This window comes from Rhinoderma darwinii, chromosome 10 (assembly GCF_050947455.1).
Source record: "Rhinoderma darwinii isolate aRhiDar2 chromosome 10, aRhiDar2.hap1, whole genome shotgun sequence".
NCBI classification, from domain to species: Eukaryota; Metazoa; Chordata; class Amphibia; order Anura; family Rhinodermatidae; genus Rhinoderma; species Rhinoderma darwinii.
This window is the reverse complement of record NC_134696.1, coordinates 89,462,058-89,480,768: the sequence shown is the minus strand read 5'-3', so window position 1 is coordinate 89,480,768 and position 18,711 is coordinate 89,462,058. Positions and strand designations below refer to the sequence as shown.

The 18,711-nt window shown below is 46.7% G+C and overlaps 1 protein-coding gene across 3 annotated transcripts in view; it reads left to right on the top strand.

Annotated features, from left to right (window-relative positions):
- The window catches only part of PRRG2 (proline rich and Gla domain 2), a 50,423-nt gene that overhangs the window by 6,984 nt on the left and 24,728 nt on the right, over positions 1-18,711 (top strand). The window contains exon 1 of one of the 3 annotated variants that reach the window (XM_075840227.1): positions 8,293-8,686. The exons of 1 other annotated variant lie outside the window; for it this stretch is intronic. The gene's annotated coding sequence lies outside the window, so the exon portion shown is untranslated. Of the gene's footprint in view, positions 1-8,292; positions 8,687-18,711 lie in introns of those variants that run through there. One more of the 3 variants, XM_075840228.1, reaches the window with a different exon arrangement.

Genomic DNA, 18,711 nt, shown 5'->3' with positions numbered 1-18,711 from the left:
ATGAATTGACCTGCGGTGCGGTTTCTTCAGCCGCAGCATGTCAATTAATGCTGCGGAATCGCAGCTCTTCTGTTGCGGGTTTTCCCCATTGAATTCAATTGGGGTGTTAAACCCGTAACAAAGTGGTGTGTGTTGCAACATTTGCGGCAGAATCGCAGCGATTCTGCCGCAAAAACCGCAAGTAAGTAGAAAAAAAAAGTTATACTTACCCAGAGTTCCCAGCTTCTTCTCCGGTCTGGCCTCCTAGAATAATGTTGCAGGCCATGTGACCGCTATAGCCGATCACAGGCTGCAGCGTCACATGGCCTGAACCGTCATTGTAGGAAGCTAGACTACGCACAGAGAAGAGGATGGGGGTAAGTATCAACATTTTGGGGTTTTTCTGCCGCTGCTTTCCGCAGCTGAAATTCTGCCCACAATGGTGCAGAGTTTTTGACGCCATTCCCTGCGGTATTCAGGGCGGATACACTGCGCAGCTTGACGCAGCGTATCCGTCCTGAATATGCCATGTGGTGAGGGAAACGGAAGCTTAGGTTTCCATTTGCCTTTCCGTTGAGGGGTTAACCCAACGGAAACCTTGAACGGAACCCCTCAACGGAAGGGCAACGCTGATGTGAACAGGCCTTAAGATGGTGTATATTGTATTTTACCCCAAAAAAAGCACAAAAATTGGCCGATTAGTCCCTCCAGTAATAAATTACAGAGATGCCCTAAAATTCTCAAAACAACAAGGTGCAGTATTTGTGTTTTCGTTCATCACTTACAGAGGACCTGTTTGCTCTCTTGACATGTCTGTTTTAGTAAATACGTGTTTTCTTAATGAAATAACAATTCTGGAGCATCTTTTCTTAGAACTCCACATTGTGCCGATCCTCTGTTATTCCTCCTAGAAATGTATGAATAGCACTGTCCAATCAAATCTAACAGTGTCAGACTGTGTAGGGACACGCCCCTTTGACAAGAGAAAAAGTAACAATCAGGTCTCAATTTATTGATACATTTCCAGGAGGAATAACAGAGGAACGACACAATGCAGAGTTCTAAGAAAAGATGCTTCAGCATTGTTATTTCATCTGGAATACTAAAAAACACATTTTAGTAGAGCGTGCAGGTCCTTTTTAGAGTTCACATGTGCGGAGCTGTAGGAATATGTACATTGGGACGATTTTTCAAAACTGTTGCAAGGTGGGGCAGTTGTCCATTGCAACCAACCACATTTGAGCTCTCATTTTTTCAGAGACCCTTTGTAAAATGATTAGTTGCTATGGGAAGCATCTCCGCTTTTACTCTACACCAGTTTTTATAAATATCCCTTTTTGTCCTCAATACTTATTACAGTATATTAAAGGGGTTATCAGGGACTTAAAAATCGGCATCAGGGCAGGGGATGGTGTAAAGTAAAAATCTATCAGATACTCAGACCCTGAAGAGCCCCGGCTCCAGCTCTCAGACCCCATTCTCCACGGCTCAGGTTTCAAAATCTTCTGCAGCGGTCACGTCCTGTACATCGGTACCACTCTGCCAATCGCTGGCATCAGCAGTGATGCTTCCATGAATGGCATGTGAACGCTTCAGGAGCTTCCAAAGCCAGAGTCATGGAGAATGGGGTCAGGGGGTGAGTATCTGCTAGTTTATTATCTTATACCATCCCCTGTCCTGTTGCTGTTTTTGAAAAATCTCAGATAACCCCTTAAAGTGCCAGCTGTGCCTATCACCTATTTGTGTCCTAGAGAACAACGGGCATTGATGACTCCCCTACCCCACTGATGCTGGTTTTATATATCAAGCGAGAAATGTCCTTGTTCCTGAGGACTGAGGTGGTGGCAGGGAGCGAATTCTTGATTTTAGGGCTGTAAATCCGCACACAGCATTGATTTTGCGTTGTAAAGGGCGGTCATCAAAGCAAGTTGTAAATGAATCAAAGCAGCTCTAATTGTACTCACATCATGTCAGGATGGACCTGGTCTTCCATTAAATGAATATTTCATAGCATTAGTGAACACCTGTAATGCAGATGATTCATGATGAGGCCGTTGTCATACTCAAAGCCACTTCTATAATAAAAAATCAGCAGCGCTGCAACTGTATTCTCCAAATTTGCAGGGACATTGATGGATTGTGAGGGAATATACAGTATATGTTCTTTTGCTCCGTCAGAGGAGCAGGAAAATGAACGTTTCCATCAAACTACCCATTGAAGTCAATAGATGACGGGTACAAATGGATATTCATTCCGTTTGTATGAGTTATTAATTACGGTTATCGGTACAGTTTTTTAATGCACATGCGAGGAATGAAAATGACACAAAAAGATATTTAAAAAGAATACTGGAAAAAATGGGTCAGTTAAAAATGGAGCATTAGGTCTAGTTTACATGTGCGTTGGAGGCTCCGTTAGTGGTCTCTGTCGCAGATCTGGCCAACAATACCGGAAACAATAGTGCAGCATGCTGCGCTATTGTTTCTGGGAAAATCACGAACACCCCACTGGAAACCTGATGGAACCCATTAAAGTCAATAAAATTTGTCGGCCACCGGTGGACTCCGTTGTGCAATGGAACCGGTGCGAATGGTACTTCCGTTGTTCTGCTCCTGTGACGGAGTAGAACAACGGAAAGCCGAAAGCATGAGTGAACCCAGCCTAAAGTTTACGTTTTTGGACGGATCCTGAAAACGGATTAGCCAAAAAAAGGAAGGTCTTGGGCCTTGTTAGGGGCCTCCAATGCAGATCTGGACGAAAATACTGTAAACAATAGTGCAGCATGCTACGTTATCGTTTCCGGTAAAACCATGGAAAACATTAAAGGAAATGGGTTCCGTCAGCCGCCTGCGGTTCCGGTTATTCCCTTGTTCTGCTCCTCTGACGGAGCAGAGCAACAGAATAGCAAGCACAGGTGTGAATTGGCCCTTACTTCCGTTGCTTTCAGTCAGACATCTGTTATTGTGTACGGCTTTTTTTTTTTTTTTTAAATTTGGATAGATGCGCTAAAATTGAAGGCACAATGTAGATGTGAACGAAGCCTTACCCCAGCTATATTCTAATATGATTTTATCCACAGAAGTCCATCTACATTTGCGGAGCAGTGGGATATAATCTGTTGTTCCCTGTTGTCAACCATTTCAGACTGAGGCCTCATGCACACGACCGTAGCACGGCCCGTGATTGCGGCACGGACGGCTGCGGAGTGTCATCCGCGGGCCGTCCGCAATTCACGGACCGCGTACACATTGATTTCAATGAGCCCGGACACTTTTTATGATATGTCCTATCCTTTTTGTGGTCCTGGTGGAAACCACGGTCGTGTGCATGGGCCCATAGAAATGAATGGGTCCGCAATTCACCCGTAGATTTGCGGGTGAATTGCGGCCGCAAAAACACGTTCGTGTGTATGAGGCCTGACTGTAATTTTCTTCAACGTGAAAAATCCCTGCCCCCAGGATCACTATCATATCCCACATACAGTATCCTCAATAGCCTCTCAAAACATTTACATACGTATATGAGAATGTTGTAAAGAATTCTTTGTCATGTTGATTCACTGCAAACTAGTGTTGGAAACAGGAGTGAGGGCGATGGGGCATGTTTGTCTTTCTGTCTGACCTTGAATAGTGATTTGCGGTCCCTAGTTTTGGGCAACCGTCGGTTAGAGCCCCATATAACTTGCATTAAAACCTGTCTCATGGACTGATGGAACATGTCACAATCATATCTGTATGTCTCTATGTGACATATACGAGGCAAACATTAGTGCCGTAGGCCCAAGAGACTTCTATGGGTGCCGCATTACGACCCATACAACTTACGATATTCTCTTGAGTGGGAGGAATCTGTAGGAATGGCAGACATGTTTGGAAGGATTGAAATTGTTAGATCATTAGCTGTAACCCCTGAGGTCATGTTTTTGTTCTCACTGCTTGAAAGGATGGTTTCTACAATGCTAATGACTGGAATATCCAGTTGTGTCCAGGACCCGAAACTGAGACAACCCAAAAAACAAACAAAAAAACAAAACAGTTGTTTTGAGTAATACTGAGTGGGTTTAATAAAAAAGGTCAATTTCCCTAACTTTTTTTTTTTGGGAGGGGTTATTCCCTAGAATAAAAATATGCATCTAGAAAATAGGTCACTACGGTTGTCCTCTTGACGTTTTTTATTATTCTCTTTAGCCATTACGAATTTATCTTGATCTTGGGTACATCGGTAAGACGGGTAAAAGATTCTGGCTAGGAATGGCAGCCATTAAATAATCCTAGCTTTCCAACAACAAAAATAACATAGATTTGTATTGTTATGAAAGTACGTTCAGTTTTTCCTGTAGTTCTGGCATTATCATGAACCAGGAAGGACAGGATGACCAGTGTCATATGACAGGGGAGAAAGAGTGTGAAATGATGCATAGCACAGTACACTAAGCAATCTAGGGCATGAAGAGCTCTGTAGGATACAATTAGTGTAGTTGCCACATGTTACACAATAGTGTATTGGATTTTATTAAATTTCATTCACACAGTGCAGTAAAAAATCAGCAGTGACCTATATCACTGCTCCAAATAATCGGACATGCAACAAAAATAGCCCAGCACTCGTGTCTTCAGTGGGACCTCCAAGGAGGAAGCATCAGCAAGTCATTCAGAGGGTGATGGGGTTGGGTAATCCTGAGTAAGGTCATTGCTGTCACGATCACAGGGTATGTGGACCCACTAGGCCGCTCTGCCGTAGCAGAGAGGCAGCTGGCCTAGTCACAGTCTATGCAAGAGTCTATAACAGTACGTAGCACAAGGGTACCTGAAATAGTCCAGACTGTGGCCAAGGCTTCAGCACAGATGGAGGTGGGTGCAGCAGGTTGCGCCAAACGTGGGGGATGACACTGGACATGGCGGATGACACTGGTGCAGTAGGACACGACTCCAACACTAACAGGCTCAGGATCAAGGACACAGCACAGGATACGGGATACAGGTAGCAGGGCACGGGTAACAACAGGAACAGGATAACACTAAGGGACCATGTGCAAGACTGATATGGGATAAACTAACAACGCTCAGGCAATGAGCAAAGGGGCAGGGCCCTTCTTATAGTCCAGGAAATCATGGGCAGTTGATGATGATGTTTTCCCATGTGCGCGCACTGGCTCTTTATGGCCGGGCACGAGCATGTGTGCGCACCCTACGAGACACAGCGGACTGGAAGTGAGCGCTGCCGTCTCCTGGGAAGGAGATGCGAGCCAGCGCTCACAGGTCCATGTCCATGGCTGCGGCCGCCGGGGGGTGAGTAAACCTGACGGTCCGCGGCCATGGATGCTACAAATGCGCAGACACTAGAATCCCTGTTCTAGAGTTAATGCACCATCTTAGGCGCAAGCTGTGTTAATATAGGACATTTGGTGGAATATTTAAAATCTTACTATATCCACGGTATTCATACCGCCCAACTTTTAAGTATCTTAGTGCCTGTAGATAGAGCTAACCCACCCCATCAATAGCTCCACCCTGCCTCTAGATAGCGCTAACACCCCCTTTAGATAGCTCCATTGGGGCTCCCTCTAGGAGCAGAATCCCCAGCCAGAGCATTGGCTACGCTGTGGCCGGGGATTCAGCTCCAGGAGGAGCCCCTGACGCCATTGTCCATATATGGATAGTGATGCCAGGGGATTCTCCAGGAGGGGAATCCCCGACCAGAGCGTCAGAAACACTCTTGCTGGGGATTCCACTTCAGGAAGAGCACCTGACGTCACTGTCCATATGGCAACGCTCTGGCTGAGGATTCCGCTCCAGGACGTTCCCAGATGTCACTGTCCATATTTGGACAATGATATTAGGGACTTGAAGATGTCAGAATCCCCGGCCAGAGCGTCGGCAACGCTCTGGCCGGGAATTCCGCTCCTGGAGGAACCACTGACGTCACTGTCTATATATGGATAGTGACGTCAATGGCTTTCCGAAGACCGGGGTCCACAGCCAGAGAGCTTGTGCTGCTGTGGCCCGGGACTCCATAGTTATATGCTATAGTAGGGAGCTGACGGTTCACCGCTTCAGTATTGGATTCAACTGTATCTGTCTCCTGAGGAAACGGTTCAGATACAGTTGAAACAGGGAAATACCGCCGGCCCGCCCAGGACAGAGGGACACACTGCCCAGAATCCAGGACTGTCTATATATGGATAGTGACGTCAATGGCTTTCCCAAGACCGGGGTCCACAGCCAGAGAGCTTGTGCTGCTGTGGCCCGGGACTCCATAGTTATATGCTATAGTAGGGAGCTGACGGTTCACCGCTTCAGTATTGGATTCAACTGTATCTGTCTCCTGAGGAAACGGTTCAGATACAGTTGAAACAGGGAAATACCGCCGGCCTGCCAGGACAGAGGGACACACTGCCCGGAATCCAGGACTGTCCCACTGAATCTGGGACGGTTTGGAGGTATGACAGTATATATAATATCAACCATAAGAACAAAAAGACCTGGCTAATATTGTGTAGGTCGCCCACATGCCGCATAGACTCCAGTAGACCTCTGAAGGTTCCTGTGGTCTCTGGCACCAAGACATTAGCAGCAGATCAAGTTGTGAGGTGTTACCTCCATGGATTGGACTTGTATTTCCAGCACATCCCACAGGTGATCGATCAGATTAAGATCTGAATAATTGTTGCGATGAAGGGGTGTAATTGGTCTGCAGCAATGATTAGGTAGATGTACATGTCAAAGTAAAATCCACAGGAATGCCAGGACCCAAGATATACCACCCAATCACACTGCCTCCTCCGGCTTGTCTTCCTCCCCTGCTGCATCCTGGTGCTATCTCTTCCCCAGGTAAGATAAGCACACGCACCCGCCGTCCACATGATGTAGAACAAGACGTGACCACCTTCTTCCAGAACCGATGCTCACTGGCCCATTGTAGGTGCTTTCGGTGGGGGACAGGGGTCAGCATGGACACTATGACTGCTCTATGGCAACGTAGCCCTAAATGCAGCAAGCTGCGATGCTCTCCTGTGTTCCAACACCTTTCAATCATAGCCAGCAGTAATTTTTCATCAATTTGTGCTATAGTAGCTCTGCTGTGAGATTGGACCAGACGGGCTGGCCTTCGCTCCCCATAGGCATCAAAGAGCCTTGGGCTCCCATAATCCTGTCAATGATTCACGGATTGTCCTTCTTTGGACCACTTTTGGTAGGTATTAACCACTGTACACCGGGAACATCCCACAAGACCTGACATTTTAGAGATTCTCTGACCCAGTCGTCTAGTCATCACAATTTGGCCCTTGTCACAGTCGCTCAGATCCTTACACTTGTCCATTTTTCCTGCTTCCAACACATCAACTTCAAGAACTGACTATTCCTTTGCTGCCTAATATATCCTACTCCTTGACAGATGCCATGTTTATACACACACACACACACACACACACACACACACACACATTTGCAGTCTTTGTATTTTCTGACAACTTTGTTGTATAAAGTATCCGCATTGCCCATAACAACCAATCAAATTATTATTTTTTCAATTTAGGGGAATGATTGGAAATTAAATTGGTTGCTATAGGCAACGCTGACACCTTTGATTAGAACAGCTTTGCATGAGGCCTTCTCAGGCCCGAACCCAATCTTTTTGAGGAAAGCTGCAGCTAACAGCCGCCATTGTCCTCTATTGAGATCTTAAGCACTTTGAGAACATAAATTATTGCTTTTTGCCGACAACAAAGCGCACATTTGTGTAGATCTCAGTTATACACACAGAGCCCATTGAGGGCCCAAAAACCGAGAACCCTCAGCATCACATAATGAAATAAGTACCGTGAGGTCATGTTTAGGAGCCTTGAGGCAGATATATACTGTATGATTCTTCACCTTTAACAAACAAGCCCCAAAGTCATAAGAGCCTGGCATGTCTCTCCGCTCCTCCGAGGAGAATAACAAATAGTAGACAATGAACAATCCCGAGATCTGGGTTTAGTTGGATAACTAGGAAGATTTGGAAGAAATAAATAAAGGCTTGTATTGTATGTGCATGTAATAATCAGGCCTTATCCGTCTGTCTACACTCCGCTGCTATCAAATTGGGGTTTCGAGAGAGAATTTTCAGAGGGCTTATGTTGGATTGCTCTATATCTGGCTTTGAAGCATTCGCATAGAGATAGTCATGCAGGAATGCAAGGTTCCCCGCATACACCTGCCTCCAGCCCTTTGTACAGCGTTCTACCTGTTCCTCATCTGTCCATGTGACCTGCTTTACACTCCTCCTCCTCTTCCTCCTCCTCTTCGAGCTACCTGAGGCTGACAGCCAAACCTCATATTAGTAGTAGGGGCTGTACTGGCATGGGAAAGGAAAGGGGGGAGGGAGAGCTTACAGGAAAAGGAGGAACATTGTGATTCAGCATTGCAAAGTAGACCCCTGTGGCTGGAGCCTTCACTACTGCAAATCACTTGAGATCTGCTTCTTATTTCAAGTGCTCCGTCTTGCAACATGTTTAGCGGCTGGAAGATCAAGTGCATGGCTTTAAATAACCTGCTGGGTCTGTAGTGACCTGAAACTGGACATGTCCCGGGCAAAGGGTTATTGATTTCCACTGCTCTTTTTGAAAGCGGCCACCAATTTTTTGAGGGGCAATTCATTTGGTATTGACAAGCTGCGCCCCAGCTGTTTTAATTCCAGGGTGGGATTCTTTACCTGCCAAAAGTGGTAAGTACGGTCATTTTTGTAAAAATTTTTTGTATCTTGCAGTCAACCAGATGGTTGTTTTTGTTATTATTATTATGTATAACTTGTTATAGCTGTAAATGACTCAGACCAAAAAGTGACACATTTTTAGTTCCCTTAAGCACAACATCAACCCACCCTGTGTAGTAGGATTACTTCAAAAGCTCTTCCGTAATTGTATTAATCCCATGAATCTTATAAGTACATGATTGTTTGATGTCAGCTCATAAGCACGTTAGGTCTGTTGTTGTTTTTTATGTTAGAAGAAAACATTTGTATTTACAACTCTTTTTTCATGCTGGAACTTGTAGTTCTACTGCACAAATTGGAAGCATGTGTTAATCCCACATCCAGGGAGATGATGTCTCTCCTGCAGCTCAGACTCCACTAAGAAGCAACTCGACCGCCCATGCTTCAGCAATGGGGTCCAGCTTCTTTTTTCCCTTTTCGAAGTACGTCTGGGCGGCTCTGTATGGAGTGACGCCTCTGGATCTCCACAGAAGCGTAGGGATCCAGCAGTGTCACCTGTCACCAAGCAGCCACCTACACATATTGGGGCATAGCCAAGCAAACCTTGTGTCTGTGAACAAATTCTTCATTACAGGGGTCTAGTCGACATACTATAAGGCTCTGTTCACATATCGCCATCAAAATCCAACGTATATTTCCAGGGCTTACCCTCAGATTTCTGCTGAAGATGTGCCTTGGTTGTGCAACAGACAAGTTAGCCCCCATGAATGACAATTCTTGTCTTTTCCTTGCGGAATAAGTAGCATGCTACTCGTTACCGTGGCTTGTTTTCTTCTGCAGTGCGGCCAAAAATCCAGACATTTTTAGTAGCATGTGAATGGGTTTACCGAAACCCCATTCACATGAATGGGTTGCGGATTGTTCTCTGATTTGAATCGGATATCTTTGCAAATTTTCTGTGGCAAATCTGTCATGTAAATGGGGCCCAACTGTCTCATGGGAAAACACCTGTAGGCACCCTGTCCATATTTTACTATTTGGACGTATGGGCATGTCAGAAGGGGCGAAGTAAGAGCGGTTCCGGCTCTATTGGGAAAACGTATGAGGCTACGTGAGACAACCTCTTTAACTAGTGTAAGGTGTTCCCTAATAGATGTGTATTGGAACTCAGGCGAATTTATCAACCTTTCTACGCCCATTTTCTGGCCTAGAAAAGTCGCCAAAAGGACCAAAAGTTGCAATTAATTACGACTTTTAGGCTTTTAACGTCGCCCTCCCCCCTATAGAATAAAGGAAGCATGGCTTACCAAAAAGAGGATTAGGTCACCGCGGCCCGACAAACTGTTGTAAATTATAGCGGAAATCTACGCCAGGTCCCAGCTGGCCTGGATTTCAAATCAGACCACCCGGCCCACTAGACTGAGCCCCCTCCATCGGACAATAATAAAAAAAAGTAACCTCACCGCTCCTTTTCTCTCCTCCTGGTACCCTCAGCATGCTGCAACTCATACAAGTTACTGAGGCCGGGCAGTGTCAGGACGTTGTACGTGACGCAGCACTCGGGACGTTGTACGTGACGCAGCACTCGGGACGTTGTACGTGACGCAGCACTCGGGACGTTGTACGTGACGCAGCACTCGGGGCGTTGTACGTGACGCAGCACTCGGGGCGTTGTACGTGACGCAGCACTCGGGGCGTTGTACGTGACGCAGCACTCGGGGCGTTGTACGTGACGCAGCACTCGGGGCGTTGTACGTGACGTAGCACTCGGGACGTTGAGTACTGCGTCACATATAAGCCCCTTGGTGTTATGGGACCAAAGTTTCAAAATTAATATTATATTTTAAATTTATTTTGGCAACGCAACACGGATCGCAGTTTGAAAAAATCAAGTAAAATAAGCAAAATAATATATATTGTTGGTGTATGGACCTACAATTCAATACAGGGAACCCATTGGTAAAAAAAAAGTTATGCCTAAAGTGTAGCATTGGCTTTTATATTGGCAAAAAATCATTTGTAAAGGTCCTTTTACATTGGCATATATTCTGCTCGAAATGAGCGCCCAGGGCCGGCCTTAGGATAGATAGCGTCCTGTATGAAATTATCTTTCGGCGCCCCACCGCATCATAATAAAATGTCCCATAAAAAAAGTATAATGCCCCCACACAGTATAATGCCCCTTTAGTGCCCCCTATACAGTATAATAATAATATATTCTAACCCCTTCAAGGGCACAGTATTTTGTCTTCTGATTGTGCCACACACAGTATATTGCCCCATGTAGCCCGTGCCATAATCCCCCACCTCCTCCCTTGTAGACAGTGCCCCCCGCCCAAAAAAAAATTGTACTCACCTAGGCCCCGTTCCCACAACGAACTGAGCTGCTCCACGACGGGATCCTTGCGTGATCCTGTAGCCTAGTACAGAGTTTCCCAACCTCTTCGGACTCGAGGCACCCCTGGAAAAATAAAATTTCCTCAGGGCACCCCTACCAAAAATTGTTTTGAGAAAGACAGACAACTGCTAAAAACAAGCCTTACACTCCTAGGGTATTCACACAGCATTTTTTGTAAGGCAAAAAAAATCTGCCTCAAAATTCCTTCAGGAATTTTGAAGGCGTTACTTGAGCTTTTTTGTAATTTTGCGTGTTTTTTTTTTATTTTTTTATTTAAGCCGTTGAAGCTCATGCAAAAGACGCAGGCAAAAAAGCACTCCAAACGGGCGCTGCAGGTATTTTCTGCCTCCTATTCATTTCAATTGGAGGTCAGAGGTGGAAACCACTTGAAGACTATCATACCCCCACTCGCAGTAAATAAACCATTATGCCCCCACTCGCAGTAAATAAACCATCATGCCCCCACTCGCAGTAAAATAACCATCATCCCCCCCCCCCACTCGCAGTAAAATAACAATCACCCCCCCCCCCCACTCGCAGTAAAATAACCATCAGCCCACCACTCACAGATTCCCCCTTGTAGGTAGTGCCACGCAGCCCCCTTGTAGGTAGCGCCACACAGCCCCCTTGTAGATAGAACCTGTAGCTGGGGATTCCGCTCCTGGAGCGCTCTGCTTGATGTCTCTGTCCATCTCTGACATCAGGGGCAACTCTGTGACAGGGAATTCGACTCCAGGAGATGCACCTGTCGTATGTGTCCATTTATGGACCGTGACGTCACTGGCTTCTGATGGAGTGGAATTCCCAGTCACAGTCGGCAACGCTGTGGACGGGGATTCCGCTTCAGGAGTTGCCCCTGATGTCACTGTCCATATATGGATAGAGACATCAAGCGCAGCCACATGGGGATTTCGCTCCTTCAGGGAGCTACAGTGGTGCTAGTAGATAGCAGAGCAGGAAGATACCTCCCTGTTCTGCTATAGTGGCGATGCTGACGCTGTAGCGGCCGCTAGCGGCGCCGCCTGCCATGGGGCGCCCTCATGCCCGGTGTTGCAACTAGCAGCCACTATGGCTGCTATAGCGGTAGCGACGCCACTGAGTGAAGAAGTGCCCGGGCGGGAAGTTGGCTGCTGAGTCTCCAGGCGCTTCTGAAACAAGTAGGGGAAAGGAGCCAGCGCAGCGCCCCCTTTCACCTGCTGTAGTGATGCGCCCTGTGCAATGGCACAGGTCGCACACCTCTAAGGCTCTGTTCACACTGAGTTTTTTGCAGGAGGAAAATTCCTCCTGCAAAAACTGCTCCAGTAGGTTTTTGCACAGTGGTTTGACAAAAACTCCTCAAAACACTCGTCAAGGTTTTTTTTCCTCTTTCTGACTCATTGAAATGGGGTTTTGGAGGCGGAAACCGCCTCAAGATGGGTCATGTTGCTTCTTTTTACCACGACGAGTTTGTTTTACTCGTGGTAAAAAAACTTGTCTGCCTCCCATTGAAATCAATGGGAGGCATTTTCGGGCGGTTTTTGAGGAGTTTTTTGGCGCAGTTTCTGCCCCAAAAAACGTCAAAAAAAACTCAGTGTGAACAGGGCCTTAGGCTGGCCCTGTGAGCTACGATCGACAATACAGCACGTCACTAGGTGTTCGTTTGCTATATTTAAATGGAGAAATGATTGTAAGCGAACAATCGATAATAAGTTTTTGCATCTTTAGCGACCATTTTTCAAGCTGCTTTAAATATCCGATCAGCCAACGATCAGCGTCTGCTCGTTCATCAGCTGATCGCTGCCCTGTTTGCACTGGGCAATGATAGGAACAAGCGTTTGTATGAAGGCTTGTTCACCCAATCATTGGCCCGTGTAAAAAAAATTAAAAAAATATTTAAGAGAGAACTTGGTTTCACATTATTTACAATGGGGGAATTTATTAAGACTGGTGTTTCATACGCCACTCTTAGGGCTTGTCCACACATAGTGGAATTGCTGCATATTTTTCGTCTGGAATTTTTGATGGAAAATACGCAGCACAATACAGTAGCAGCAAAGCGGGTGAGATTTCACATATCTTATCCACACGCTGCGTAAAATTTCTGACCAGAAATTGACCAGCGGTGCGTATTTTTCGTACTGCAGCATGTCAATTACTGCTGCGGAAAATTTACTGAATTTGTGGTGCGGATTTTGGAATGGTGCAGATTTTGCTGCGTTTTTTTCAATGTTGGGAGGTGGTGACATCCCCTAAAAAAACGCAGCAAAATCGCACCATTTTCTGCAGTATAAAAACCGGAAATGGTGCAGTTTTTCTGCAGCGGAATTTCTGCTAGTTTCTGCAGAATTTTCTGCAGCAATTCCGTTACGTGTGAACAAGCCGTTAATATACAGATCGCTGGAGTATGATGCGTGCGCCTCTTAATAAATTAGGTGCATCTCTAGTTCTCTGTGCACCAGAAAGTCAAATCAAATGTACTTTGAGCTAGAGTAGATTTGCGCTATAATTTACATCGTTTGTAGCGTAAATTGTTTAGAGCATATTGTGACAGAAAACTGGCATAGAAAATTTAATTCCCTATAATAAATTTAGTTTGGAATAAAAAAAAAAAATTGCTTTAGGCCAGGATCACGCACTGTTTCGATGCAGTTTTTTCAGCCTAAGCCAGGAGTGGATCCAAAAGGAAGGAAATGTATAAAGAAAAGACTGATGTATCTCTTTCTTTTGTGTCCACTCCTGCCAATCGAAACTGTGTGTGTGATCCTGGCCTTAGTTGGCTTGTTTGCTTTTCTCATAAGGAAGCAGGCGGTGGAGGGACCTCAGATGCTTTCACTTTTCTTTAATCCGTACCTACCTGTCAGGTTTCTGCTCAGGAGGGGTGAAAAGGGTTGGTTCACATGCATGGCCGTCCTTAGATACGTTCGACCAGTGCGGTCGCACAGGGCGCCAGCCGCCACACTGCAAGAGGGGCGCCAGCGGGTGTGTGTATCCCCGCGCCGTTGCAACTACCAGCGGGGATACATACACAAACTGCAGTCGCCTTTGCGCCCGGGCGCTTCTTCACTTAGTGGCCGTCGCTACCACTGTAGCAGCCATATCAGCTGCTAGCGGTGACACCGGGCAGGGATCTCCCTGCTCTGCTATCTACTAGCGCCACTGTAGCTCCCTGAAGGAGCGGAATCCCCATGTAACCGGGGATTCCACTCCTGGAGCGCTGCTTGATGTCTCTGTCCATATATGGACAGTGACATCACGGGAAACTCCTGAAGCGGAATCCCCGGTCACAGCGCTGGGATTCCACTCCAGGAGAAGCCAATGACATCATGGACACAGACGACAGGAGCTTCTACCGGAGTGGAATCGACAGTCACAGCGTCCGCAACGCTGTGGATGGGGATTCCGCTTCAGGAGTTTCCCCTGATGTCACTGTCCATATATGGACACAGACATCAAGCAGCGCTCCAGGAGCGGAATCCCTGGCCACATGGGGATTCCGCTCCTTCAGAGAGCTACAGTGGCGCTATCTATACTGGAAGGGGGGGGGGGTTCTATCTACAATGGCGCTGTGTGGCACTACCTACAAAAAAGGATAACTGTGCAGGAGCACACAAAATACCCAGCTTTCCCGGCTATCAAATAAATGTGTGGAAATAAACTAAGATACAACTTTTTTTTAATCTAGCTAAAAGGATTTATCCTTTGGCTAGACTAAACAAAAGTTATATCTTCGTTTATTTCCACACATTTATTTGATAGCCGGGAAAGCTGGGTATTTTGTGTGCTCCTGTACAGTTGTCCTTTTTTGAATGTCTATTGCCCGCCAGCTATCCGGGTCATTTCGTAGTCCTTGCACTACAAGGGGGCTGTGGGCTGTGTGGCACTGCCAACCAGGGGGCTGTGGGCTGTGTGGCACTGCCAACCAGGGGGCTGTGGGCTGTGTGGCACTGCCAACCAGGGGGCTGTGGGCTGTGTGGCACTGCCAACCAGGGGGCTGTGGGCTGTGTGGCACTGCCAACCAGGGGGCTGTGTGGCACTGCCAACCAGTGGGCTGTGTGGCACTGCCAACCAGTGGGCTGTGTGGCACTGCCAACCAGTGGGCTTTGTGGCACTGCCCACCAGGGTGCTGTGTGGCACTGCCCACCAGGGTGCTGTGTGGCACTGCCAACCAGGGGGCTGTGGGCTGTGTGGTGCTACCCCCCTGTGGGCTGTGTGGCGCTGCCCTACCAGGGGGCTGTGTGGCGCTGCCCTACCAGGGGGCTGTGTGGCGCTGCCCTACCAGGGGGCGATGGTCATTTTACTGTGAGTGGGGGGCTGATGGTCTTCAAGCGGTTTCCGCCTCTCCCTTCCAATTGAAATTAATAGGAGGCAGAAAATACCTGCGGCGCCCGTTTGGAGCTTTTTTGCCTGCGTGCTGCCTCGAGTCTGAGAAGGTTGGGAAACTCTGTACTAGGCTACAGGATCCCGTCATGGAGGAGCTCAGTTTGTCATGGGAACGGGGCCTAGGTGAGTACAATTTTTGTTTTTGTTTGGGGGCACTGTGTACAAGGGGGAGGTGGGGGACTGTATGGCACTGTCTACAAGGGGGAGGTGGGGGGGGCTGTATGGCACAATCTACAAAAAGGAGGTGGGGGATTATGGCACTGTCTACAGGGAGGCTATATGGCAAAATCTACAGGGGGGCACTATACTGTGTGGGGGCCACTAAGCGGACATTATACTGTGTAGGGGTACTACAGGTGGCATAATACTGTGGGCACAATTAGAGGACAAAATACTGTGTCCTTGAAGGGGTTGTAATTTATTATTATTATACTGTATGGGGGCACTAAAGGGGCATTAGAATTTTTTTATTGGCCATTTTTTTTTTTAATGATGTGGTGTGCCGAAAGATCCTTTCGCACAGGGCGCCATCTATCCTAGGGCCGGCCCTGTTCACATGTATCAGAATTTCTCTGAATTTTTTGTTTGGCACTGAAGAAAAGGTTCTATTTAGCACGAAGCTGCATGCATGGACCCTGTACGGACGAGACACTTAGAGAACTACATTGTACCTTGTAAATAATGGATGACCTTGATATTAATTGATTTTACTGGATACCACTTGCCTTCCATGGAGCACTACTGTAAAAAAAGAAGCTCTTCTGTTGCAAACCGCTAAATGGGGACTTTGCAGCAAAGAAATCTCCTGTGACCATTTTCTTGGTTGGGACCTCCAAACCACAATGGAAATTGGGATGATTTAGGTCATTCTTCATGCCTAATGCACGAAGATAAGACTATGCAAATTGTTCTAAAACCTCAGCACTAAATAAATGTGAGAATGAGAACTTCATAAAAAAAAGTGCTGCATATGAAGTAGGCCATAGACACGAGAGATTTGTTGGAATCCACCAACCACTTCATCATGGTCCCCGATGTCTGTCGTCCGGGAGAAAAAGTTAAAATCCAAACGGATTCTTTAATCCTCCTGGAGATAGGCGCTGCCAGGTATCTGGCGACAACTTATCCCTCTGTCCATACTGAAATAATTCTGTACGTAAACATCCGACGTGTCTATGGAGCCAGACAGTTATTTTAGGACTATAGCCAAGGTATGGCAAAGCAGAAGGCTACTGCAAAGATCCTCTCAATTTTGAGGGCCGCTTGCAAAGTGATCGTTTACCCAGTGGTTCCTTTCCATAATTAGGCCCCATGCACACGGCCGTGCCCGTAATCACAGCCCACCATTGTAGGCACGGCCGACCGCTGACGGCTGCCCGCGTTTTCGGGCCGTGCTCCCATACAAAGTATAGGAACATGGCCCGTAAAACACGAAAAAACTGAAAAAATTCCCGCCAACGGACACCCATGGAGAAGAGTTGTCCAAAATAGACAAGTCCTTTTTAATATGAGACTTTGCATCATACTGTAGAATGGCATTAGAACGGCATTTGTCTGGCATGATCTGTCTCCCATGTATTCGCTACCATGCTGGCATACTGGAAGATCGGAGGTAATTAATTCTTCTTGCCCAGAAGCTAGGGAGTGATGCAGAAAAATCATTTCTTTCTAGCGTTCTCGGCCAGTCCCCTCCCCCCATAACGCTCGGTGTTTTGAAACATGTTATCAGTTGTTTATTTGGCGGCTTCAGTCTTGCAGCTGGATACGTGGTAAATTGCACCATCAGCTTCTGATTGAATAATGAGGATTTGCCACTTCACAATTCATGACATAACTAGGGTGATAAATGAACTCAGGCCGCTCCCTGATTAGGGTGTTACATTTAGGTATGACGGGTTAGGACGTGCATTATATTACGAATTTACAGTGTACCAGGGATTCACAAACCGCAGTTTTGCATGTATTTTCATAAAGTGAACTCCTGTTAACCCCCCCCCGACGAACCCATCGGAAAGTAACACAAAACTATCATCCATGGAATGTGTCGACTTCACCATCGGGTGAACCAACTGATCACAGCAATCCACACACTGAACCAGGCCCACCTGCCCCCTCATACCCCTGCAAGTTAGTCCCCTGACTCACTCACCTTATAAACCCCCTTTTCTCCTACCCCAACTATCGCTCCTCCCATAACCATACCCTGCAGACACCCTGGCGCAGCTGACCATGCAGGCAGCACCATTGACACCCTCTTGGGCCCCTTGGAAACACGTAACCTGTTTTTGGGGCGGCCACATTATTTACTTTATGGTTCCTTGCGGGCATGGTAGTCCGCTCGTTTCATTTTTAGTCCAACCGTACCTAATCGGGATTGCTGCGTCTTGCAGCCTCGGCAACTTCCCTGATTTAGTTCCCAAGCCTACTATCTTACATCAGTGGTATTATTACAATATTAATAATGAAAAACCTATCCTACATAATATGTGGTGTCGTAGCCGCCAATCACATCTCTACTATTTATCAAAACTGTAGCAACCAATCACAGGGCAGCTTTAAATTTTTTACAGCTTTTTAAGAAAAGGAAACTGAGCCCTGATTGGTTGCTATGGCAATAAATCTGGCTCTTCGTTTAGCCCACTTTGCTATGCCTGTAAAGAGCCAGAAGGGAAGGTGCATGACTTCTATCTTAGGTGGCTTTTGTCAATCTGTGTCATGCAGTGCCGCCTCAGGTCCTGCACTGGGCATAACGCAATACAGCAGGGTTTTTTCTGCAATGTTCCTTTTAATTTTTCAATCCGATTGGATGCTACGTCTCATGCCACATTTTTTTTTTTGCTTTTTCTTATACGTAGGCATCCTCAGACTCTTCTCTCAGAGAATGTGGCATAACAATTGCGGTCATGGGGTGCGGTCGGGCCTGGAGGGGAAGGGGGCCCGGCCCTGGACCTCCACTGGCGGTTACGTCATGCCCCGGCATTGTGCCGTGTCGCATAAAAGGTACTGACGCCTGCACTGTACTTCCAGCGCCATGACCTTCTATGCGCAGTGGCACTTGGGCTTGACGAAGCAAACGTAAGGCAGGCTCTGAAGTAAAGCCAAGGGCAGTAAGTTAATGTGTTTTTTTTTTTTTTTTTTTTAAAGCTTTGGTTTATGCATATTAGATTAATGTCGTCGGGGTCAGTGGACAAAGTAGGTATAGGGGCACTTTGACTTTTATCGGGGGAAACAATGTCTGGACATGTTGTATTTCAACTTGTGAAAGTGTCTGGCAGGCACT